Here is a 25,865-nt window from a genome sequence, read left to right on the forward strand (position 1 = left end):
GGCAGGAAGGAAGGAAGGAAGGAAGGAATGAAGGAAAGAAGGAGGGAAGGAAGGAAGATGATATGATTTCATTATTACTTTCGTCTTTTCTTTTGGTTGAGCACAATATTAATTAACGGTAAGCATGAGGATGGAAATACTATCAGCTTTTATATACTGTATTAGCTACTAGATGCCAACCACTTTGCATATATTTTCTGTGTATATGCCATGAAAAGTATGTGCACATGTCTGTGTTATGCTTATATTATGAAAACTCCACAAGGCAGATAATGCTATTATTTCCAGATTACAGATGATGCTTCCAGGAGATTGGAATATTTGTCACATTTAGCAAAGGTGAAATCATGCTTCAAACCAATGTCTGCTCGCCTCAACCTCTTGTGCTTTCCGGAGAAAGGCACATTGTGGTCTCGTCCAGTGATTTCCAAACTGTAATGTGCATACCCATTTCCTGGGGATTTTGCTACACTGTAGATTCTGATTCAGTGGGTCTGGGGTGGGCCCAGGATCCTGCATTTCTAGCAAGCTCCTGGGTGATGCTGATATTTCTGGTCTGCAGACAACACTGAGCAACAAGGGCTCAGAGTGAGTGGTTGGTTGTAGGCCCAATTTTGTCACTAACTAGCTGTGTGGCCTTGAGAATGTCACTTAACTTTTCTAGGGCTTGGTTGTTTTTAAATTGTAGCATGAAGAATTTGAAACAGGTAGTGTCTAAGATGTCTCTCAGCTCCAAAAGTTTGTGATTCACTAAACTGAAGAATGAATTCAAGTATATTGTAAATCATTGTGTACTGATTTCCTGGGAATAGAGCTCCTTCTATAACCATTCTGTCAGCATCAGAGATAGAAGAAACCAAGGCCACGAAAAGAAGCAGGGATTTGGTAACCAGTATGGCTACAAAAAGTCATACTTCTATCCTTGGTCTCCTAGGATAAATGGCAGGAATGACTAAATACACCTGATGGATGATCTGGACAGTTTTAGAAAGATTTAGAAGGTGAATCTTCTAGGTCTTTCAATGACTGGATCTGGGATATTTAAAGTTATTATGTTACTTTTTGATATATTTTATAAAGATTTTCAAAAGATGCTTTTTGAACATCAAAAGATGCTTTTTGAACATCTTTAAAATATATCAAAAAGCATAATACTCTCAAGATCCATCCATATTGTGCAAATGGCAATATTTCATCTTTTTTATGGCTGAGTAGTATTCTATGTTGTGTGTGTGTGTGTGTGTGTGTGTGTGTGTGTGTGTACCACATCTTTATTCAATCATTGGTTGAAGGGCACTTAGGTTGTTTCTATGTCTTGGCTATTGTAAATAATGCTGCAATGAACATAGGGGTACATATATCTTTAGGAACAAGGGATTTCATATTTTTCACGCAAATACCCAGAAAAGGAATTGCTGGATCATACGGCAGTTCAATATGATTTCACCTTATGTGGAATATAAAACAAAAAGTAAAAAAACAAACTAACAAAACAAACTCATAGATACAATAGTTACCCCCAGAATGGTAGGGGTTAAGGGTGGAGGAAGAGGGTAAAGACGGTCAAATATATCGTGATGGAAGGAAAATAAACTTCAGATGATGAGCATACAACAGAATACACAGATGTAGAGTTATAATCTTGTATACCTGAAAATTATATAATGTTACTAACCAATATTATCCCAATAAATTTAATTAAAAACATATCAAATAAAATAGAGATTAAATCTGTAACTATTAAAACCAATGAGCCTTCACGAAACAAGAATGATTTTAATGTAAGTTGAATGAACTACTTCATGAGAATGAGGATTGGCTTAAACTTTCAGGAAGTTATTTCAACATTGACTCTGGTGGAATTTTCTGATCACTTTAGTCACCCCTCAAAGGGTTGGGCATGTGGAGTAGACAAAGAAAAATGATACAGTTTCAGTCAAGGTAAAGCAATAAATTACTGAGATCCTGTTCTGTTACTGGTTATTAGCCAGCACTTAATAGACACACCATACATATTATAAATGCTTTGGAATCATTCAAAGTGAAAGGAGCTGCTGTGATTTCAATATACTGAAGATACTTTTCAGACTGCATTTCATTATTGTAGTGTTGCACCCTTGATCCGTTGTTTTAAGATGATACAGAAAGAGGGAGATGAAAGATATATTTATTTTAATTAACTGTCTAAAGTTTGTTGGACTTATTGATTTCTTAGCTTTCCAATAAGTGGATTTGAGTTTCTTTACCCCATTTTTCTTTCATAAAGACAAACTGTTATTTAAAACCTGCTGAGTTTGTTGCTAATTAAAAGGGAAGGGAGTAGTTGCTTTAAGGACAACAGTGTAAAGGTTCTGTGGAGGTTGAAAACAATTTACAGACTTCAAAGAAACACTGAGAATATGTTAATGAAGTTGGTTTGGTGGCCTTCTCAGCTCAAAGGCAGCCCTCCTGAACTCCTTACATAATTACCTCAACTCCACTCACTTTGTAAGACAAGGAACATTTCACTTGAATTGTGATTAGGAAAGTGATACAGAAACAACAAAAAAAGCACTTTATAAAATTTTGTAACTTGGAATCTTAGCATGAAACAAAACTGTGTTAGTGGCTGCACAGGACTGTGGGCTGGTGGAGGAAACCTGGGTCTGATTCCATCACAAAACCATAATGAGATATCACCTCACACCTGTTAGAAAGGCTGTTGTCAACAAGCCAAATAATAACAAGTTTTGGAGAGACTGTGGAGGAAAAGGAACCCTCATTCACTGTTGGTAGGATGTTAATTGGTACAGTTGCTATGGAAGGCAGTGTGGAGAGTCCTCAAACAATTAAGAATATAATTACCATACGACCCAGCAATCCTTCTCCTAGGTATCTACCGAAATATCTGAAAGCCTTTATCTGCAAAGATATATGTACCCCTCTGTTCATTGCAGCATTATTCATAGTGGCCAAAACAGAAACAACCAAATTATCCTTCAATAGATGATTGGATAAAGAAGAAGTGGTACTCGTATACAATGGACTATTACTCAGCCATAAGAAAAGATGAAATACTGTCATTTGTGACAACATGGATGGATCTTGAGATTATTATGCTAAGTGAGATAAGTGAGAAAGAAAAAGTTGAGAACTATAGGACCTTACTGATATGTGGTATATAAAACTGAAAGCAACAAAGGAACAAGACAAACAAACAAAGAAACAAAAACCCATAGACACAGACAACTGTTTAGTGGTTACCAGAGGGTAAGGGGGTGGAGGGTGGAGGGTGGTAGAAGAGAAAAAAGGGAATCAAATATATATAGTGATGGAAGGAGAACTGACTCTGGGTGGTAAACATACAATGCAATATACAGATGATGTATTATAGAAATGCACACTTGAAACCTATGTAATTTTACTAACCATTGTCACCCCAATAAATTTAATTTAAAACATGACTTAGGAACTGGGGTGAATGGGGCAGAGACACAGCGACATACAGTTGAGTATGGTCTGAAAACAAGAAGCCCCAAAAGATGGACTCTTAGACTTGAATGAAAGCAGGGATGCAGTGAGACAGTAACAATTTCTTTGTCTGAGGAATTTATAAAAGGATCCTTTTCACTTCTCAAGAACACACTGTGGGTTTCTACCTCTCTGATTCAGTTCGTGTGCTTCCTCTGCCTCCCTTCCCTGCCAGTGAATGAATTCCTGTTTCCAAGACCATGTCAGATATCACCTCTTCTGTGAAGCCGTCTCTGGTCCACATGAGCAGCTTCCAGCTCTGCTCCCAATTCTTGGTACTCACCTCTCTTAAAGCAGGGAACAGTTTATTCTGGTTGTATGCAAATCTGCCTGCCCTGCGAAGCTGTGTACATTCCAGGCCAGGGCTGTGTCTTATGCAGCTCTGTGGCATAGCACAGGACACGCAGTGACACACGGGTGTGTTTGCTGCTTTGACCAAGTAAGTGCCTATTGGAAAGCATGCCCACTGGTACTGACACTGGCCCCATGCATGTGGCTCACTACTGCTGGCTGCAGCCAGTGTCTTCTCCCCAATCCTTCCTTTAGCTTGGATGTTGCTCCCTCTTTTTACTCCCTACCTCATCATCTGTTCCCTTCTCCTGATTGTCCTGCTCTCTTGGTCTCATTCATGGACTTGGACAGAAAGTTTCTATTGCTTGCTGAATTATCACTGAATAAGGTTTTCTTTAGAGAGGACAGGCTAGGCTAATGAAAAGAAGAACAGGAGGGTCTGTTTGTCTCCTGGCATCACCACCTACCAATGTGACCATGGACAAGTCAGTGTAACATTTCTGCGTCTTAGTTTTCTCCATTGTAAAAATGGGAATGCAAACACTTGCCTTTCTGGGTCGCTTGGAAGATAAATGAGATTGCAGATGCAAAAGTACGTAAAGTAGATTAAGGTGCATAGTAAGCACATACTAAACATTAGTTTATTTCTTTTCCTCTGTTGTTAATTTTAAAAGCAAATGGATTGAATTTTATTTTTTTGTTAAAAAACAAACAAACAAACAAACAAACATGCAAATAAAAACAACCCTCCAATTAAGTAGTTTTGTACTTATACAATGAAACTATTGATTTTTCCCCCCCATGGGTCAGGGGCACTCAATAGAGGAAAAACAGTTTTCTGAGATATTGAGATGATAAAATCTCAGCGAAGAAGTACTTCCTCATTCACATTAGGCTAATACCCATCCTGAGCAAGAGGACCATAAAGAAAGTGCCTCTGAACCAAGGATTCATGTTAGAATCGTCTGGGGGAGCTTCTAAAAAATACTGGTGCCTGAGTCTCAAGCCTGACTAGTGAGAACCTCTGGGGGTGGGTCCCTGGCATTGGTATTTTTATGAAAAGCTGCCCAGGGAATTCCTCTGTGCAATCAAGGTAAGAAGCATTGCTACAAACTGAGGTTCTGATTTCATTGAGTTGAATTTTTTTGTTTTAAGTCTAGTTATCATACAATATTATATTGATTATATATATATATATATATATAGTTTCTGGTGTACAATATAGTGATTTGGCATTTTTATACCTTACGATATGATCAGCTCACTAATTCTAGTAATCATCTGTCACCATGCAAACGTATCACAATATTACTGACTATATTCCCCTCTACCTTTTTAATCCATCTCCCCAACCTGCCTCCACTTGAGCAATCATCTCTTTGGTCTCTGTTTCTATGAGTCTGTTTGTGTTTTGTTTTGTTTTGATTTTTAGATTCCACAATAAAGTGAGATCGTATGGTATTTGTCTTTTTCTGTCTGACTTATTTCACTTAGCATAATACCCTCAAGATCCATCATGTTGTCACAAATGGCAAGATTTCAGTCTTTTTTATTGCTATGTAATATTCCGTGTATATATGTCCCACATCTTCTTTATCCATTCATCTATTGATGGACACCTAGGTTACTTCCATATCTTGGCTATTGTACATAATTCTATAGTGAACATAAGGGTGCATATAACTTTTCAAATTAGCGTTTTCATTTTCTTTGCATAAATACCCAGAATTGGAATTGCTGAGTTGTATGGTATACCTATTTTTAATTTTTTGAAGAATCTACATATTGGTTTCTATAGGAGCTGCATCAATTTTCAGTTCTACCAACAGTGCCCAAGGGTTCCCTTTTCTCCACATCCTCGCTAACAAATGAGTTGAATTCTTTGTGAAGACTTTCCCTGTCTCAAGAAGCTTCAGTTGGAGATTACCATCTCTATGAATGCACTCTGTGCAGTGACTTTTTACTTCCTTCCAGTGCCAAGGCCTTGAGGTGACAGCTGCAAGGACGAGTGGGACATGAGGCAGGAAAGAGCAAAGGGGATGCAGTTTTCTAGTGTCAGTAGCCTTGAGCTACGCATATGAAATACTATTAACGTACTCTGCTTTATTACACAGCAAGTAGGAGCCAGAGGAACTATTTAACACATAATTACATACCTAATCTTGCATAAAATTGTAACACTAATGACATCACAGCAGCAACTTAAAAGGTCACTCTAAGCACAGAAATTTAGGACTGCTTCTAATGTGTGCGACTTTATCCTTGCAGAGGGCAAATTACATGTTCTCCATCGGAATTGAGTTGTTCGGGCTTCAGGGCCTTTGGAGGAAGAAGCCAAATGTATGGTGATAATTTTAGACCTAGTGATTTAATTTAGAAAACATTGGTATTTTTTATTAAGGGCAATTTTCAATGTCTTTGGGATGTTGTCTTCCGAAATGAACTACTGCACCTTATTTTAATTAATTCATTCGGGTGCTCATTTGACAACAGTTATTAAGTGCTTTCTATGTGCCAGGCTCTGTATTGGGTACTGCAGGCATCAAGCCACCCATTTCTGCTTCCAATGAATGCACAGTCCATGCAGGAATCAGAATAACAAATTGACATTTGCACTATAACAGATTGCTTTTTTTTAAAGGGTGCTATGACTCCCTGTTGGGTATATCCAATAGTTACCTGTCTATCCACATCTTACCTAACGTCTCAGCTTCCTGAATTTGATATCAGTACTATTGGTCATTTCCTTCTAAACTACTGCACAGCCTTGACTTCCAGGACAACGCTCTCTTGGTTCTCTTTCTCACTCTCTAGCTGCTCCTTCCATGTTGGGTTCCTATTTCTCTACTTATCCCTTGAATGTTAGTATCATTCGGGAGAGTAGCAAGTACTCCTGAATAGTCTCTTAACAATGCCTCCTAACAGGGATGTAAAAGATCTTTCTTCTCGGGTTTGATATCTGGATGACTGAGTGAATAGCTCTGTTTGCTGCCCAGTTGTGGAGGTAAAGAAATGTATCGGGGAACACTATGGCCTCTTTGAGAAGAATCAAATGAGAGAGAATGGATCAACCATGTATAGACTCTTTTGGCTGGAGACGGTGTGGGAGTCACTTGTGACCCCTGTCACGAATGTGGACGAATTGTTCATGCTATCATGATGTGTTTGACTTCTGCTTCAGAGGAGAAGCAGCTCAGGAGGAGGACACAGCTCAGATTAAATAATGTACCTGTCCTTTGTCCTGCTGGTGACTTAGCTCATTGAGCTCAGCAATCAGAGGCTCTGGGCTTCTAATCTTCCCTTTGTCACTGAGTAATTGTGTATCTGCAGGCAAGAGCACTCATTTTTTTTCCCCCTCAGTGCTGCCACCTGAGAAAGGATGACTGTGGGGCTAACGGCTATGCTTTTTGTTCACTCAGCATTTATGTCTTCATTCAACAAATATTTATTGAATATGTAACTATGTGGCCGGCTCCGAGTCGAAGTGTCACACAACAGACATGACCATTCTTTCATGGAGCTTATGGTCTAGCGAAGGGGACTGACCGGCCAGGGAGTGTGGCTGTGGATCTTTAGTACAGGACTGTCATGCATGTGCATTCAGTGAAGTACATTTTGCATCACATCTACAATCATAGCAGCTGTCAGAAACGACTGTCTCGGGGCTCAGTGGAAAGAACTTTGAAATGAGTTTCGGGTTGAAATCCCAGCTCCACAATGTAGTACTTATGTAACCTAAATATATTGTTAAACTTCCCTGACACTCATTTCCCTCGTCAAGAAAATTGGAGTAATAACAGATATCATAAAGGATTGCCATGCAGATGATGTGTGGCATTGAGGAAGCACGCAGTAAATGTTAGTTGGAGGAAATAGCAGAAAAATTTCCCCCTAAATGGGCCATACCAAGACATCAAGTCCTTCTGTGTGATTCACTCTAAAAAATAGTTCTATGCAGAAATGGAAAACACATTTCTACATGGTCTTAATTAGTCCACTATTCCATAATTCATTTCTTAATGAGCTTTTCAAGTGGATAATCACAACTGATGTTTGGTTTGATTCTATCCATGCTACACATTTAAAACCAGTTTAATTGTTAAACATTCACACTGTTGGGGATCATACATACACAGCTGGTGTGAGAAAACCTGCTTATAACTCACATGTGACTCGTAGATTGAAGCAAATAACAGATTTATGCTGAAACCATTCATCTCTTCTTGGTAGGAGTGAGAAAAAAAAGGCAAGAAAGTAAAGTAAAACTGTAAGACAGGTGAACCCCAACTCAGACACATGATGAGCACTTAATTCTAATATACCATCTTTATTAATTAGGTAAAACACTTCTATAAAAAGAAACTTTACCTCACCTACTATTTGGTTTCCTACTGCTTTAGTTGATATAGGAAATGTAGGATAAATGATTGATTCCTTCCCTATGCTTGCCAGTTTTCAACATAATAAGTTGGTTCCCTAGCATCTTCTAATGGTGATTAGTTAATTTTTAAAATGCTAAGAAGTCTTAAATTAAACGTATTTATTGAATTTTCATCCATTTTGTTATTATTCTGATTTATACTCAGATTGTTCCCATCTTCAAGTCAGGCCCTGAATTATTTTTAAATGATCCTAAGTCTTCGGTAGAAGGCCTGCAGTCTGGTATGACTCATCTTGCATATTTCCTGCCTGAGATCTGGAACCAGTTTTTTCCCTAAAAAACTTAATTCCTTTTAAACAAATGCTAGCATTTTTTTCTATAATCTTGACCCACTCTGAACACCTATTGTATCTCTATACCTCAGCCCAACCCTACACCTCTAATATGACTTGGCAATGGAATGAGTGATTGGATGGTCCTCATGAATATGATGACAGATGGGTTTAAGCTCAAAAATGGCTGGAAGTCAGGGATGTCTGTGACATGAAGTACTTGGTAATGATAAAATAATAGTATTATAATTTTAAATGGCTATTTTGACACAGCTATATCAAAATGTCCTGCTGTAAGTCAAACCGACCAGTTAGGAGGCTCTTCAAACAATCCAGGGCAGGCAGAATGATAGGCACTCGAGTCAAACTGACCTAGGTTTGAATCCCAGATCTGCCGTTTAAAAAGTTGCATGTCACAGAAGCTGAGGGAATTTTCTAATACATGACCAGCACTACAAGAAATACTAAAGGAGGCTATTCGACCACCATCAACAGGGACAATTTGTGGCAACATAAAAAGGGGGAGAGTAAAGGCCTGAACCGGAATATGGGAATGGAGAAAGTAAGCGTGCTGAAGAAAATGGAATACTCTAAATATCAGACTTTCTTTTACATAATCTTAAGGGTAACCACTCAAAAAAAATCCAGAACTGAAATATATACTGTAATAAAAGAAGAAACAGAGGGAAACATCATAGAATACCACCACACAGAAATAATAGACAACAACAAAAAGGCAAAGAAACAATGAAGACACAGCCTTACCAGAAAACTAAAGATAGAATGACAGGAAATCCGCACGTATCAATAATCACCCTAAATGTAAATGGACTGAACTCACCAATAAAAAGGCACAGAGTAGCAGATTGGATCAAAAAACTAAACCCAACCATATGCTGTCTCCAAGAGACACATCTCAGCTACAAGGACAAGCATAGACTCAAAGTGAAAGGGTGGAAATTAACACTCCAAGCAAATGGTACCCAGAGCAAATCAGGTGTAGCCATAATGATATCAGATGAAACAGACTTCAGGGTGAAAAAGATAACAAGAGACAAAGATGGACATTTCATAATGGTAAAGGGGACTATACAACAAGAAGACATAACAATATTTATGCCCCCAATCAGGGAGCACCAAAATATATCAAGCAACTACTAACAAATCTAAAGGGAGAAATTGACCAAAACACAATTATACTAGGGGACTTAAATACATCATTGACAGCTATGGATAGATCATCCAAACAGAAAATAAATAACAAAAACACTCCTAAATGACACATTAGGTGAAATGGACATCATTGACATATATAGAGCACTTCATCCTAAAACATCAGACTATACATTCTTTTCTAGTGTACATGGAACATTCTCAAGGATAGACCATATATTGGGACATAAAATCAGCCTCAGCAAATTTAAGATTGAAATCATACCAAGCATATTCTCTGATCACAAGGCTTTGAAATTGGATATCAACTGCAAAAAGAAAGCAGGAAAAAACACAAATACATGGAGATTAAACAACATACTTTTAAAGAACGACGGTCAAAGAAGGACGGTCAAAGAAGAAATTAGAGGAGAGCTCAAAAGATACATAGAAACAAATGACAATGAAAATACATCCTACCAAAATTTTTGGGATGCAGCAAAAGCAGTTTTAAGAGGCAAAGAATGAACAGATAAATGGAAGTGGTCTATCCACACAATGGAATATTAATCAAGCCTAAAAAGGAATGAGGTACTAATACATGTTACTACATAGATGAACTTCGAAAACATTGTGGATAATCTGCCATTAATCCTAGTCAGTATAGTTGTCATCTCAGATACAATTTTCACTTCTAAAAGTTCAATTTGGGTCTTTCAAAATATCTCCCATATCTCTACTTAATATACTTAATCTTCCCTCTAGCCTTTGTACCTATGGAATAGAGTTATAACACAGTTCTAATATTTGCATCAGTTCTGGGTCAGTTTGATTAATTTCCTCATTATGAGTTATATTTTCCTGCTTCTTTGTACGACCAGTAATTTTTTATTAACGCCATGTATTGTGAATTTACCTTGTTAAGTGCTGAATATTTTTGTTGTCCCATAAATATTTTTTAATTGGAAAACAAAACAAAACAAAAAAACACCCAATGTTGAAAAATAAAAATAAATAAATAAAAAATAAAAGTAAAAAGTTGCATGTCCTTGGGCAAGTTATTTAATGTCTCTAAGCCTCAGCTTTGTCATCCACAAAATAGGGTAGTAATAATACCTATCTGACAGGGTTGTCAATGTGATACATATAAAACACAGGGCCCATCACAAGGCAAGTACTCAATAAAGGAAAATCATGATTATTTTTGATATTTTATTATTGTTGACATAGTGACCCAGGGCATATTCTAAAACAGTCCAAAATGCTAGCCTCTTGAGCCTATTGAGCACTTTAAATGTGATTAGTTGGCATTGCTTTGTGTTATAAGTATAAAACATGCACTGAATTTTAAAGCCTTCATTTTTTTTTAAAAAGAGTGTAAATTATGCTATTAATAATTTTTATGTAGATGTTACAAATTTCATTTCTACAGATAAGGAAGTTGAGATTCATAGAGGTTAATTAACTCATCCCTTGTCACATGGCAAGGAAGGAATGAAAGTGAGAGATAAAAGCAATCCCATCAGCTTCCTTGATCCATGCTGCATGTTTCCGATTTGGGTGATTATTTAGGGGTTTACATGTGGGTTGAATAATAAATAGGATTCCAAATTCTGTTAATCACTCATTTTCTTAGGTAATTTCTCTTAGTTCCTTGGGTTCTTAGTCCCTAATGTAGAACCCAAGATACTATATGCTCCAAAATGTAGGCGATGCGAACTCTTTAAACAAATTATTCCAAAGTACTTATATTATTTGTAGGGCTACCACAGCAACTGAATCATTACCGCATCAGATATTTTCTAGACAATTGTGAGAACACAGATTTTTTTAAAGAACTAAATATCTAATTTGATATTTCTCTTAATTAGGACATTATCTTAATTAAGATAATATAACTCTTAAGTTGCTAATGTATTTAGACTTGAATTTGCAATGATTACCATCAAAAAAGAGAGACAATCACAATATCAATTATGAATTAGTCTTGCCCCCAAACCCAAACCTGAATCTGATCAATCACCTGGAGCCAAGGAACAATTTATAGAAAATAAAGAGGACAGAAGAACATGTTAGAACATGCTCTGGGGATGCTATGAGCAAAATTGAAACTGTGAGAAACCTTACAGGACAAATGACATGGAGTCTTTAAGAAATAATTACTAAAATATGATCTAGAAAAGCCTATAGATTAAATGAGACCTAAAATATATTACTGACCAATTGCAATGTATGAATTATATTTGGATTCTGATTTACAGTTTGAAAAAAAATATGTTCCTTCCTCTTTTTTAACCTTTATTCCAGTACAATTCTTCTCGGGTTATTTTTTCTAAAGTACACATTTATTCAGGCTATTTTGTTGCTTAATAGCCATCAATGACTGTCTATTATCTGCACGTAAACTCAAGAAAGATCTCACAGTTTCCAAGTGCTATACTTTAAGGAGGATGAAATAAGTGTGAACTTAGGAGGAGAGGGGAATTGATAGCCAAAGCCGAGGAAGAATGTCAGGAAGACTTTCTGGGAAAAGCAATCGAATAGGCTCACTGATGTGAACATACTATGTGGGGTTGGGTGGAAGGTTGGAACTCCTTGAAGTGGAGGGTCCATGTTGTGTAGCTGTAGTGTGAAGAGCTGTGAAAACCAAGTCTGGAAGAAGTTACTACATGGTGTGGTGGGATTCTTCATTGCACTTTCCTTTTACTCCTTAAGTAACAATACAAGATGAGGCTCTCTTTATAAGGAATGATTCTCAATCCTTTCCCTTCAGGACACACATTCCCTTGCACTCCACTCTGAGTATTACTAAGTTCTGAAGATCAGGTTGGAGCCTAGGCTCCCAGTGATGCACCAGCTTTAATGCTGTGCCTTTCATAACAAATCACAGCGCAGTGTCTTGTCACCACGGCTGAAAACGAATGATTAAATTATAACACTCTTCTCATGGTGGTGGTAAGAGTCCAGTGGCAGGTACCAGGAGTTGGGTGCAAGAATGCTAGAGCTACAGGGAGGCACATCTTAACTGGTTAGTTCAGAACAAGTGAACAGAGTCAAGTCAAAGAGTGAAGTGGCAATACAATCTCTACAAACAAGAATTCAGATTCAAAGACTGGCCTCAGTGTGTTCCTAAGGGCTAAAAGGTGGCTCAGGACCATGGTGAATGACACATTGACTTTCCCTACTCTCTATGTCTGAGACATGCTTGGCTCTATGATATACGGAGTCAGTCTGGAACAAGTGAGGAGGGGGCCGTAGTACAACTGAGATAGGCTTGGATGTAAGTGCACTTTGTTTTTATTGATTATTGTGTCAGACTTTCTGCTTTCCCCCTTATTAAACATGTGGCTTTGAGTTGGCAATTAAGTATACCTTAGTCTGTTTCTTTATTTTTAAAATAGAATTACTATTGGCACATAGAAGGAACTCAACTGAGCAGCTTTTGGTAATGGATTTATTCCCAAAGCTTCAGTTGTATCAGGGTCAAAAGATTATCCATTTCTTTGTTTCTGAGCTTTCTCACTTTCTTTAAACTGATACATAAGGTCAAAATAAAGCTCTCCTTAAACTCACTTTTGCCATATTGCTTTCAAAAGACGTCAGTGAATGAAGCTAAGCACTACAAGCAAATTGTAGAGAAGGAAAATGGTCATTGCTTCTTTTAAGGAACTTCTGTAAGAAACAACAGGAAATGTAGCTGCAAGCCATGGATAGGTGCTGCTTGAATCACAGGGCCAGGGAGATTGTCTTCGATGCTAGATTATAATCTAGATCTTGAGTTTACACAGCTCTGGTAAACATGTTTATTGAGGGAAATTAGATGACAAATCAACCTAGGCTGGTGTTAGTACATAAATATTTAGGCTTCATAGAATTTAACAAAAATAGTCAATTACTATAAGCACCTATTTACTGTTAACTGATAGGTTAAGCCCTTTGTCATGTGAGACTCACAAATCCCTTAGAAGTTATTCTTCTTCCCTGTATCTGATGCTTTAATCTCTTTAGAATACTCTAAGCAGGGAGTTATCCAGCTCTTGATTAAACAATTCTAGTGATGGAGAACCCACTTTTTCTGGAGACAACTCCTCCCATTGTTGGACATTTCTGTTTCATGGAAAGTGTTTCCATCATCTGAACTGGCATCTGTCTTCTTAGATTTCCACTATTACTCCTGGACTGCTTTCCACATGTTCCAGTATAGCTACCAGCACTTCTGCGCAATGAACTGCATGTTATCTAACTATTCTTCACAGAACACAATCTCAATTTTAGTTACCTCCTCAGGCCATGCTCCATTGGTTAATGTCTCTCCTAAAGTATTATGCGTATAATGTTATGAAAATTTATTTAATAGTGCTACCTATGTTTTAATTAATTTAGTTGTTACAAAACCTCCGTAAGACGGGTTCTCTTATCATTTCTATTTTACTGATGAGGAAACTAAAGCATAAGGACATTAAATAACTTGTTCCAAGTCACAGAACTGATAGGCTCCTCTGAGCCAGGATATGAACCCTGGAAGCCTATATTTAGAATCTACACATTTAAACACTGTGCAGTTCTATTTTTCTGAATGTAGTGCTTCTAGTATCATCTAATTAGTGTTGAGGATGACAAAACCATCACCTCCTTCATTTATGTACCCTGAGATTATGTTAACATTCCTGGCTGCTATGGTTGACTATGGTAGTGCAGGCAGTCGAATCTTGAAATTCCACACCTACCTTGCAAAGTCCGTGCAGAGGGCTTTATCTCGAAGGTGATGAAGTCTTATTATGCATTCAATTATTTTTTAAGTTTGAAATCCATCACACATTTTAAAGCAAGGAACCAAGCCACATGATCATATTTACATATTTGAAATATTACTCTGAAGATAGTGTTGAGGATAAATTAGAGCAGGATAAAATGATAAACAGGACATAGGTGGTAATGGCAATAATCCAAGCAAGATCTGAAGAAAGTAGGGATGACAAAAAATGAAGAGATCCAGGCAGTGTTTGGAAAGTGTGTGAGGTCAGGACTTGGTGACTGATAGGATAAAAGGGAGAAAAGGTCACGGTAAAGGAGATTTTTAAAGGATTTCCAAGTTTCTCTTGGGGACTGTGTGGATGGGCGGCCATCCATAACAGCAGAGGGTAATATGGTAAAAGAAACAGTACTTTGGGTTAGGGGTGGGTGGATGCAGTTTTGGGGGAAGATGGGGTCTTGTTGGAAAGGATAAAGAAAATGCCAAGTGAAACGTAGGGGAGAGGGCTGCAGACAGTGGTGTATGCAGGCATTTAGAAGGAAGACCCAGGTGTAGACAGCGTGCTGTAGTTTGGCCTTTGTTCTTGGGAGCCCCTGAGGAGAAAGTCCTTGAGCTGCCCTTAATATCTTCCTGTGTCAAAACTCAAGCAAAATGATTCTAATTTTCTTTATTGCCTTGGCAGTTCTAAGTGAATTTGCATTTGCGTAAGAAATAACATGTTTGACAAGAGTCATGTTCATCATTTCAACATGTTCCCAAAATACTCTAGCAGGGTGACCATTTGGTATAAATGGTATGCCTGATGATGGTAAGTACTTATCTCTCAAGCAAAAGAATTCCTATTTTAAGAATCTAATGTTTTTAGTGTGAAAATACAGGAAATTTAGATTTCAATAAAATAAGAGTTAAAGGTCTGTTTTATCTAGAATATAAATGTTTGGTCATTCCTCCTCAAAACCCTCTCTGAAAACAGTACTCTCTTTTTCTTTATCTTTCAAACAGTTTCTGTAGGCTTCTCGTTTATTGATGCATTCCTTTAACTAATATTTATTTGAAACATACGAGGTATCCGATACCACACTGTATGTGAGGGATTAATTTTGCATTTTGGACCAGTCTCAGGAATATGGGAAGTCTTAAAAGAAATTAAGTGTTTAAGCACAGTAATGATCTTGGTGAATTGGCAACAGATATTAATTGATGAACTGCTGACCATTATTAATAGCTTGCTTATTCTTGTGTGAATCTCATATCAGTTCTTGACCCAGAAAAGTCAAAGATGCTGTGATATGTCTCTGAACTTTGAATGCATTTCTGGAATCAGACTGCAAATATTCCATGACATATATAAAAGTAAGCCTGGTTCAGAAAGCAATTCTATATTTGCATTTGTATGGGAATGCTGTGGGAGGCCTGTTAGCCTCTGGAAGTTGAAATCTTTTGCTACCTTTCAAAAGAACTTCTAGTCAAACTTAAGGTCAAAGATACAAGGAAAATACTGAGATGCTGGATAGAAGGAACAGGCAATATTTGACCTTTAAAATTGCCTTCAGTTTTAAAATGACATAGCTGGCAGGTAGAGTTTTGAGCTTTTATTAACCCTACTGTCTGCTCATTTTGGATATATCCTCGATGACAATGAAGGAGAGAAGGATGGTAAAGTTTTTCTAAGTTTGAATGGAGAAAAAGGAACTTTCTGCACTTCTAGAAGTAGTTCTTGGCAAGCCAATCACTCTTACCCTGTTTCCCCGAAAATAAGACCTAGCTGGACCATCAGCTCTAATGCGTCTTTTGGAGCAAAAATTAATATAAGACCCAGTATTTTATATTACATTATATTATATTATATTATATTATATTATATTATATTATATTATATTATATTATATTATTATTCCCAGTTTTATATTAAAATAAGACCAGGTCTTATATAATTTTTGTTCCAAAAGACGCATTAGAGATGATGGTTCAGCTAGGTCTTATTTTCGGGGAAATACAATATCTTCATTCCAGTCCAGAGCTGGGTCCTCTCAGTGTGTGCTTTTCCCAGTGCCAGTGACACAGGTCTGGCCTGGCATACCCACACCTCTCCTGGAATGCGAACGAGAGCTGAGGCCTTACAGGACTGTAGCTGTGAGAGCTGTTCTCTGTGTCACTTCTTACAGAGCCATCATCTCAGACCATCTTGTTCCCCAAACCCCAGGTTTTTCCTTGCTCACCTCCTCTAGATCTAACTGATTCCTCAAGACCGTGAAATGGAAACACGGAGTTCTATGGAACAGTGGCCTGGGACATTGTTATAGAGTGAATCTTTGTGTCCCCCTAAAATTCGTAAGCTGAAATCCTAACCCTCAAGGTGATGCTATTTGGAGGTGGGAACTTTGGGAGGTGATTAGGTATTCGGTGGAGCCCTCGTGAATGGGATTAGTGCCTTTAGAAAAGAGATGCCAGAGAGCTCCCTCACCTTGATCTTGGACTTCCCAGTGTCCTGAACTGTGAGAAATACATTTCTGTTGTTTATAAGCCATCCAGTCTGTGGTAGTCTGTTATAGCAGCCTGAAAATACATACATAATTAAGTGTTCTATAGATCTGTTTCTTATCCTGTTTATTCTATTTCTTTCACTGTAAATCTTCCTAAATCCTAATCTGAAAAAAAGATGTGGCAATGAAGTTTAGGACTGTAACTGAAGCAGAGAATCCTGTCCTAAGAAAATGTTAATATTTTTGTAAAGGGCACACAGAACATTTGCTCTGTCCGAAATGAAGAGGTAATGGCTTTCTGTCTGTAAATGAGAACTGGAGAGTGGGGAACTCCTTACTACATGGAGTTTGGCAATTGTTTCAGTACGAGAAGGTGAAGTGTCATAAACTCTTGGAAGTATATGCCTAGAAAATTTCTAGAGTTCCAAAAGGGGACATTGATCCAGAGTATGAGTTAGTGGAAAGAACGAAGAGAAAGAGGCAGTGAACATGCATATGGTAATGTCTAAAACATGCATATTCTCCTTACTGCATTCCAGTAATGATCCAGTTCTGAGTATATGAGTGTCCCATTAAAAATAAATTCAGCTGAACAAAGGGGTAAAACCTATTTGATTATTCTCGGCTCAGATTCAAAAAGGGGGAAATTATTAAGCATTTACTGCTATAAGAAAGAAATCACCCATGCAAATATGTAAAGGTCATATTGATTAGTACGAAAGCAGTAAGAGAATAATGAATAGGAAATAAAATGTATTTAGTAAGTATTAAGACTGGAAATCAGGAATCTCTAACCCTTTAGCAAAGGAGAAAAGGAGGACTATAGGCCTTTTCTCCTTGTTCCATTCCTAACTCAGAAGAACACTCATGACTGCTTGATCTGGAAGCCTGTCTGGGGCCCTCAGAGGACCTGCTTATGCCAGGTTTCCCTTTTGAAAGTACAGAATACGTAAGGGGAATCAGCAGCAAAAGTGATGGACAGCTTCTCTGTCTGAAACTGTCAACAGAGCTCAGAGCTTTAAAGTCTTTGAAATGACAGAGGCAAACGGTGTGGCTGCCACTGGCTTTAAGTTCCAAAAAAATCATGAAGGGTGTTCACATCAGACTAACTCTCTGATTGGGAGCATGAGATGGTAACAAAAGACCAAACTAAGTTGAGATGGAAAGTGATTACTACCAGATAGGTAAGACACCTGATTACGCCTGTATTCTCTAGTTCTCAAACCAGTCACTTTTTTCAACAGTATTTATTGAGTACCTGTTGTATGTGAGGCATTATTACCTGCATAAGGAAATTTAGCAGAGAATAAAGCATATCATGAAATTGTCGATACTGACAATTTTTGACCTATACAAATGACAATTTCTTAAGGTTCAACCTAATATACCCATGTGGTGATAAAGATAAATAAGACTATACATATACCATGTTTCCCCGAAAATAAGACCTAACCGGAAAATAAGCCCTAGCATGATTTTTCAGGATGCTCATAATATAAGCCCTACCCCCCCAAAAAGCCCCAGTTAAGATCGTCAGCCAGATAGACACATTTAATACGTCTGTTGCAACACATGATGGATGTAGTGAATTATAAAATAATAATATTAATATATAATTAAATATAAATAAATAATAATATTGACATTAATACTTAAAATAAATGATAATATAAATTATAATTATTTGTAAATACCTAAGCAGGTGCCTTTCGACGAGAGGTAAACGCCTATGTAAACAGATAAACTTGAAACTTATTACCGAATGACCAGTCGGAGTACAGACACAATGCACAAATAATATGCGCACTTGATAATGAACAGACATGGTTGTGTCTAATATGAATCTTCATAATTCAATATATCGTGTGTTGTAATGGACATATTTAGTGCACTCACATGAAATAGAGAAATGTTTTCTGAATTTTGGGGCCTGCAATTTTTCGTCGCTTTTGTGTAGACCATCATTCTTAACTGTCATCATTTTTGTTGCTACTCCTGTCTCATGAGTTTTCAATTAACACTTAATTTAATGGTAGATTTAAAGGGAATAATATTTTGACCCCTAGAGAAGAGGAGTGCAAAAAAAAAAAAAAAACAGGAGCTATTCCGTTGAGTACAAGAAAGGAATCATGGAAGACTCCCTGGACAAGAATCTTATGGCTTTCTGCAAAGTTGGATCTCCCAATGGTCTGAAAATGGTGAGCAGAGAACAATAATCTTAGTCAACAGGTGATGAGGGAAATGCTAAGAAGCGCAAGTATGGATCAAGTCGGGAACCATTATTTCCTGAGCTGGAAGACATCATCTGTGAAGGGATTGCTGACAGGAGAGCAAAGTCTTTGGTTTTGTGCGGGGCTGATATTCAAGCATTTGCCCTTGCAATGGCATCACAGTTAGAAATATCCCCAGAAGAATTCAAAGCACCACAACACTGGTTGGATGGCTTCATTCAGTGATGTGAACTGTCTCTAAGATCGACAACACTGTGAAAGCTGGAAGATACTGAAGTTATTAAACGTGCACTTGCATTCAAGTCCTTTGTTGATGGCATCGACTTTTCTAAATACCAGCTCTCCTACATGATTGCTATGGATGAAACTGCAGTGTTTATGCGCCAAGTATCTCAAACGACAATTGATCAGAGGGGTGCCTAATCAATCTACATTCCCTCCACTGGTTATGAAAGTGCATATGTTACCTGTATTTTGGAAATTCGTCTGGATGGAAAGACAGCCCCACCTCTAATCATCACTAAGGGCAAGAAGGGTAAGGTTGATTGTGTTTCAGGCATTTATGTTCTTGAAACCAAAAAAGCCTGGGGCACACAAGCAGTTATAAGGAAGTGGGTCAATTTAATGCTGCCACTGGTTTTGCGAGGTAGCCAAAGAGGTCTGCTAGTCTGGGATTCAGCCAATACTCACGGCACTAAAGAAGTGAAGAACTTCTTGACAGAGAGAAGAATAGATCAAATAATGATTCCTACAGAAAAGACTGCCTATCTCCAGACTCTTGATATTGCAATAAACAAGCCATTCAAGAACTATTGGCACATGAGAATCAATGACTACATTGAAAATAGAATGGAGAGAAATCAGTGTGGAAACTTTGTGAAGCCTAGCCTGCAAGAGGTCATGACTTGGGTGAAGAATTCATGGGATAAAATCACTGACGGCTGTGTTGCCAATGCACCATGAGCAGGCTACATGGACAAGAATTGCTCATTTAAGAAGAGCTCTACTGCTGGACATGAGAGATTGGGGCCACTGGTTCTACAGGAAATGGAGTAATAAGAAATTCAAGCCAGAATTTTGGGTTTGGAGAGTTATGATGATGTTCCAGAAGAAGATGACATGGCGGTATTTGAACAAATGTAGATTTCTATACATGAATAAAGGAATAAATGTAGATTGTTGTACATGAACAAATAAGACATCCCCTGAAAATAAGGCCTAATGCATCTTTTGGAGCAAAAATTAATATAAAACCCGGTCTTATTTTGGGGGGAATACAGTATCATGTCAGGTGGTGATAAGTGTCTTGGAGAATGTTACACAGGGGAAGGAAGGTGATGCTGTGGGAGGAGGGACTGATAATGTATACAGAGCCGTCAGGGAAGCCTCACCGACAAACTGACATTTTGGTGAAGAGCTGAGGTGGAAAAGAATTTAGCCAGTGGTAAGACAATAACGGATTTCACCTTCAAGGCAGTAGAGTGGCAAGTATAAAGACGCCGAGGTGATCATGTATTTCTTGTTTTTGAGGAACAGCAAGAAGTTAAGTGCGGATGTAGCCAAGTGAGTTACGTGGAAGTGGCTGGAGGTGAGTTAGGCAGCCAGATCACAAAGGGGCTAGTAGGCAATGGGTAGGACCAGTCTTCTGCTCTGAGTGAAATAGGGAGGACTTTGATCAATGTAGATTCTACCGGAATTGTTCTGCCCAATGTGTTGAGGATAGATTGCAGAGGCTTAAGGATTGAGGCCACGTCCTGTCTGGAGGTTGCAGAAACAGTCAAGCCAAGAAATGATGGACTTGTGGAGCATTCTCATTGCAGTGGAGGTGCTGACTATATTTGGAAGGTTGAGCAGACAAGATTTGCTGAGTGTTGACGGTAGGGTGTGCGAGAAAAAGAGGAGGCAAAGATGATTCTAAGGTTAATATGTTATTTTGCTGTTATCAGGTAAACACAGATGACTTACCAAGGAAACAGATAATTATAATTTAATAAATATGTATGCTCTTAAAGTCTCTGACTAGGTTTTGTGTAATTGTTTTTCCCAACAGTGTCTGTTGGACTTACTCGGTTTAGAGGCATTTTCGTTCATTTACCCAAAGAGTATTCCTGGTTATCAACATGAAATAAAGGCTAAGAGCCAAGCAGACCTGGGTTCTGATTCTGCCACTTAGCAATGGCATGAAGTATCTTTCCTGGAAGTCTCAGCTTCCTCTGTAAGATAAAGCTAATATAACCTACTTGGAGTGGCTGTGGTTAAGTGATATAATGCATGTAAAGTGTCTAGCAATGAATGATTTATGTAATTTCAGTGATAATAAAATGTATATGGACACTTGAGTGCTTCACAGCCCTCTGCAACACTTGCACATATTTTATCTTATTTTAACTTCTAAATATTTTATACTGAGGACCATTTTATGGTGGGTTTTTTCTTTTTTATGTAGGTAAAAATAATGATCAAATTGTCTGAAAAATTTCACTAAAATTTTGGAACACTTATCAAGTAACTAACAGTAATTAAATAAAATCTGTGCTAGTCTGGTTACTGGTCCCTGCATAATGCCACACTAGGTCTCTATTTTCCAGCCCTTTCTGATTGAGGCAGCCTCTCCTGATCAGAACTGAGCACTCAACAGCAAGGTAACTTTGGTGCTTCTGTCTCTTGTATTTATAATTTATTAAAACTAGATTTCTGCCTTGGCTGCTATTCCCCAATTCCTACAGATATAACCTAAATATTATCTTCTGAACCTGTCTGAGAATTAGGGACCTGACTTCTTGTCACAGCCTCTCTCAGAGCCTAGAGGTCTGGTGGCCAGGACCCTACAACGAAGGTAACCATAGAATTTAGTGCCCAAACTGGTATACCTTTGAGAGAAATGAGAAGCTATTAATAATTTTGCAGGGACAACCCCATCTATAGCTACCTAATCATAGGTCTGGATTTGCACAAGAGAATTCCAGTTTTTGACCATTGTTCAGCATCCCATTGGTACTTCGGTTCACTCTCAAATTTTCCTGATTTGGACAATAAGTTGTATAGCCCATTGACTAAGTTATGGACAGATGTTTTTCTGTTAAATGTTAACTTCATCAGAAACTGAATTCCTATATAACATGTGGATCTGTTTCCAAATTATACCCTGGGCCATATGTACAATTTTCTTATTCTGGTATCAATAAAATTTTGATTACTATAGCTATATGGTACATTTTAATATATGAGAGAAATTGTCATGACTTTATTTTCCCACCAAAAAGTTCTTGGCTATTATTTAGCACTTATTCTTCCACATGAACTTTAGAAACAGCTTGTCAAATTTATGTTTTAAAAATATTAAGATTTAGATTGGAATTTCTTGAATTTTTGGATGAATTTGGAGAGAATCAACATTTTTACCAAATCAAGTGTTTCTGTACTTTCTGCCCGTACTTCTGAGTATCATTGCTAACTGTGGATTAGCAATCTATATGCTCTTTTGGGATATCCCACTGGTTGGACTTGATGTGTCTCTCTCTAGAGTTATTATTTTCATTGCAAACTGGATCTCATGACTTGCACAAACTGCACCACCTTTCAGGGTCTTCAGCTGGGTCAGACCCCGTTTCTATCTCACCCCAGCGGGGAGGCACTGGTCTTTCCCATTTCACTCTGAACTGGTGTAAGAGGTGATGATGCAGGGACAAACCCTAAGCCATGATAAAATGTGCTTTCATTAAGCAGTGCAAGCATTCTGTATTCTTGTGAACCTGAAAATGTATTTATATGGTATATACTGTAATGGAAAAATAATGGTGCAAAAATCAAATAGTTCCAATGAATACAAGGTAAATTAGAGACTCTGAATACCAGGGGTAGAAAGCTGAATCAATAAGGTCAAGTAAGGAAGGCACGTTTGGAAAACTGAAGTTGTCTTGCCCTGCAAGTGGCAGGCCACCTTTCAGCATTATCCTGTGGGCCTCTTTCATGTTCACAGACCCTGTACATGTAACTGTTTCTTCCTTGGGGGAAGGACTGGGTGGTGTTGGGTCTGTTTTACTGTGAGCATTAGATGGTCCCTCTGGGTAACTCTGGATATTGCTGTCACTTGGCTGTTCAATATTAGTGCCTCATTGGATATCCTCCCTTTCAGGTTTTACTTATGTAAAAATAAGAGAAATGTGGGAACATTAGAAACACCGAATTGATCAGTCAGCCTTCATTTATTATTTGCTCCATGAGCCAGCGAAGCGGTTCTTTTATTATTCTCCTTGTTTTTGTGAGGGGAATTAAGATGCAGGTTGGGGGAATAAGTGAGGAGGAAATGTGGATCTGCTGCCTGAGAAGTAAAAGCTCATGGCCTCTTCCTAGTGAAGGCAGAGCTCCTTTAGAGAAGTGAAATGGCCAAGCAGGTATCCTGAGAATAATGCTTCATCCCCTTTTAAAATCCTTGCTTCCCGCCTTGCTTTGCATTCTGTTTTCTGAGTCCTCCTGACAGTCAAGAAAATTTTTTGTCAAATTTTACTTTCAATAATGGATCATACAGAAAACAAAAAAATACGGAATATACATTTCTTTCAGATCATGTCTATAATCCTTCTCCTTTGATTTGAGGTCATTGTTTAGAATGCAGTGTGCTGTCTTTAAACTGCTCTGATGATTTTATGGCTTCAAAATTTAAAAAAAAATTTTTTTTTTCAGGTAATTGGTAACATAGTTTATTTTTTTAATTTATTTTTTATTATTAGCCTCAGGTTATGGCTTCAAAATTCTTGAAGATGCTGCAACATACAGCAATGAACACTGGTGGCAAGTGTGCTGGGCTGGGGTTTGTGTCATGTGCACAATCTTATGGGGTCAGTGGAGAAGGAGAGGGGTAGGGTCAGACAGAAGCTCATTAACTAAGGCAGCACAGGGACTGGGGAAAACTGAGTTTAGGGGAGAGGCTGCCACTGTACTGTAGAAGCAGATGGCCCAGCCATCAAGGTTTGAGGTCCAGGGGCAGAGCAGTTGCTTAATAAAGAGTTGTTGAAAGAATCATTGAATAAATTGTTCTGGGGGAATCTGTTCATACTTAAATTTCTATCTGCATGCAGTGGATAATGGAGGAAGATAATCATCCCTAGGAAAAGACATTTGGCAAGAGCCAGACTGGGCATCAGCCAAATTGAAAGCAGACCGTGCAGCCTGTGGTGATATAAATGATCACATCAAAAGAGAAAGTGTCTGGATGAAAGTCCTGTCCAATGGATTGGCCCAACGTGGGGTGTGTGTGGATAAGGCGTGATCCATCTCAGGGCTAAAGAGGCACAAACCTGCATATGGCCTCAGGTATGCGGATGTCAATATCAGGTTGTGCTTGACTGAGATTTTGTGGGTGAGGAGAGAGAGAAGGTGGGGGGGGGGACGGTGGTCATAGGTGTGGCCCCGGACCCTAAATCAGAAAACAAGACCTCACCCCTGGTCTCACTCACAGGGTTGTCGATAGATGAAGAAGATATTTGAGGCCCTGGCTCTTTGTACAATAAGTTCCTACCTTTGTCATTTCTTTAAGAATTTTACACAAGTAATCACTTTTTAAGAGTTTAGTTTGTGTTTCATTTTGTAACACCCAGAGAAACATGGCAGAAATGAAGTAACAAAATATAAAAATAAAATAAGATTAAGTAACAAAACATGAAATAAAACAACAATTCAAGACAATAAGGCAGTTGTCACAAGGCAGTTAAATTAACTGCCAAAAAAAAGTATTAAAACGTATTTTTTATAGGAATCTGGAGGAGAGAGATGTCTCTTTTTTCCTGGGGAGATGAGAGATTTTATATAAGAGGTTCCCACCTCTTTTGAGATGAATCTTTGTTTCAAGAAAATTTGGAGAGGCAGAGAGGAGTGGAGAGGAAGAAAAGCATTAGGTGTGTATTGTAGGGATGGTGTGTTGGAAAACGAGGAAGGTCTTAGATCAAGAATGAAGGAGGGAGAAGGGGTCAGAGGAAGAGTATAGAATAAAATAGAATATTTAGAGAAGAAAAGATAGGATACTTTGTATCTTAGCATTGCCATTTTTCTCAGTAGAAGTAGAAGAAAGGGCATTTAATTAGACATGAGGGAAGCAGAGATAGGATAGGTTTTGATGAACTGAAAGGAAGTTTAGAATAGCAATTTTTGAGGGGTTCTGTGGCTAGGAAACAAATAAGTGATTAATCAAAACATGCCTGTGCAAAACCAGAAAGGATACAGTTTCAGACTTGACACACAGACACACACACACACACACACACACACACACACACACACACACACAGAGAGAGAGAGAGATTCTAGCAGAGCTAATCTAGAAGCCAGACTCGGTATTTACTGAAGAGGAAGTAGGTGGGGGATGGGAGGAGACCTGTCTACAAGTCTTGTAGGAAGCAAGCCAAGTCATGTTTACTAAAGTAAAAGTCCTTTTCTTATCTCCTCTCATGCTCCCTTTAGAAAAAATTTGAAAAAGGTAGAATGTGCAAAGTGAATAAGGAATGGAAAGCGGTGTTATTTTATAAAACAGAAAATGAGCAAGGCTGTGATAAGTCTCCTCTTCCTCATCTCTTAAGAAAGGGGGTGAGAGTAGTTGGCAGATGGTTGGCTTCTTTTTCTCGTGTTTAGTTGATGACACATGTGTGGGGTGTAGTAGCCACAACAGTGCCCTTTAGGAAAGAAAGAGTGGATTCTCAGGTCAATGTCCAATCTCACACTCTGGGATGAATATTATTA

General features: G+C 38.1%; 1 protein-coding gene across 2 annotated transcripts in view; it reads right to left on the reverse strand.

Moving 5' to 3' along the window:
* The window catches only part of KCNMB2 (potassium calcium-activated channel subfamily M regulatory beta subunit 2), a 234,532-nt gene that overhangs the window by 33,730 nt on the left and 174,937 nt on the right, over window positions 1-25,865 (reverse strand). The gene's annotated exons all lie outside the window — the stretch shown is intronic.

The sequence above is a fragment of the Rhinolophus hipposideros genome (assembly GCF_964194185.1).
Source record: "Rhinolophus hipposideros genome assembly, chromosome: 2".
NCBI classification, from domain to species: domain Eukaryota; kingdom Metazoa; phylum Chordata; class Mammalia; order Chiroptera; family Rhinolophidae; genus Rhinolophus; species Rhinolophus hipposideros.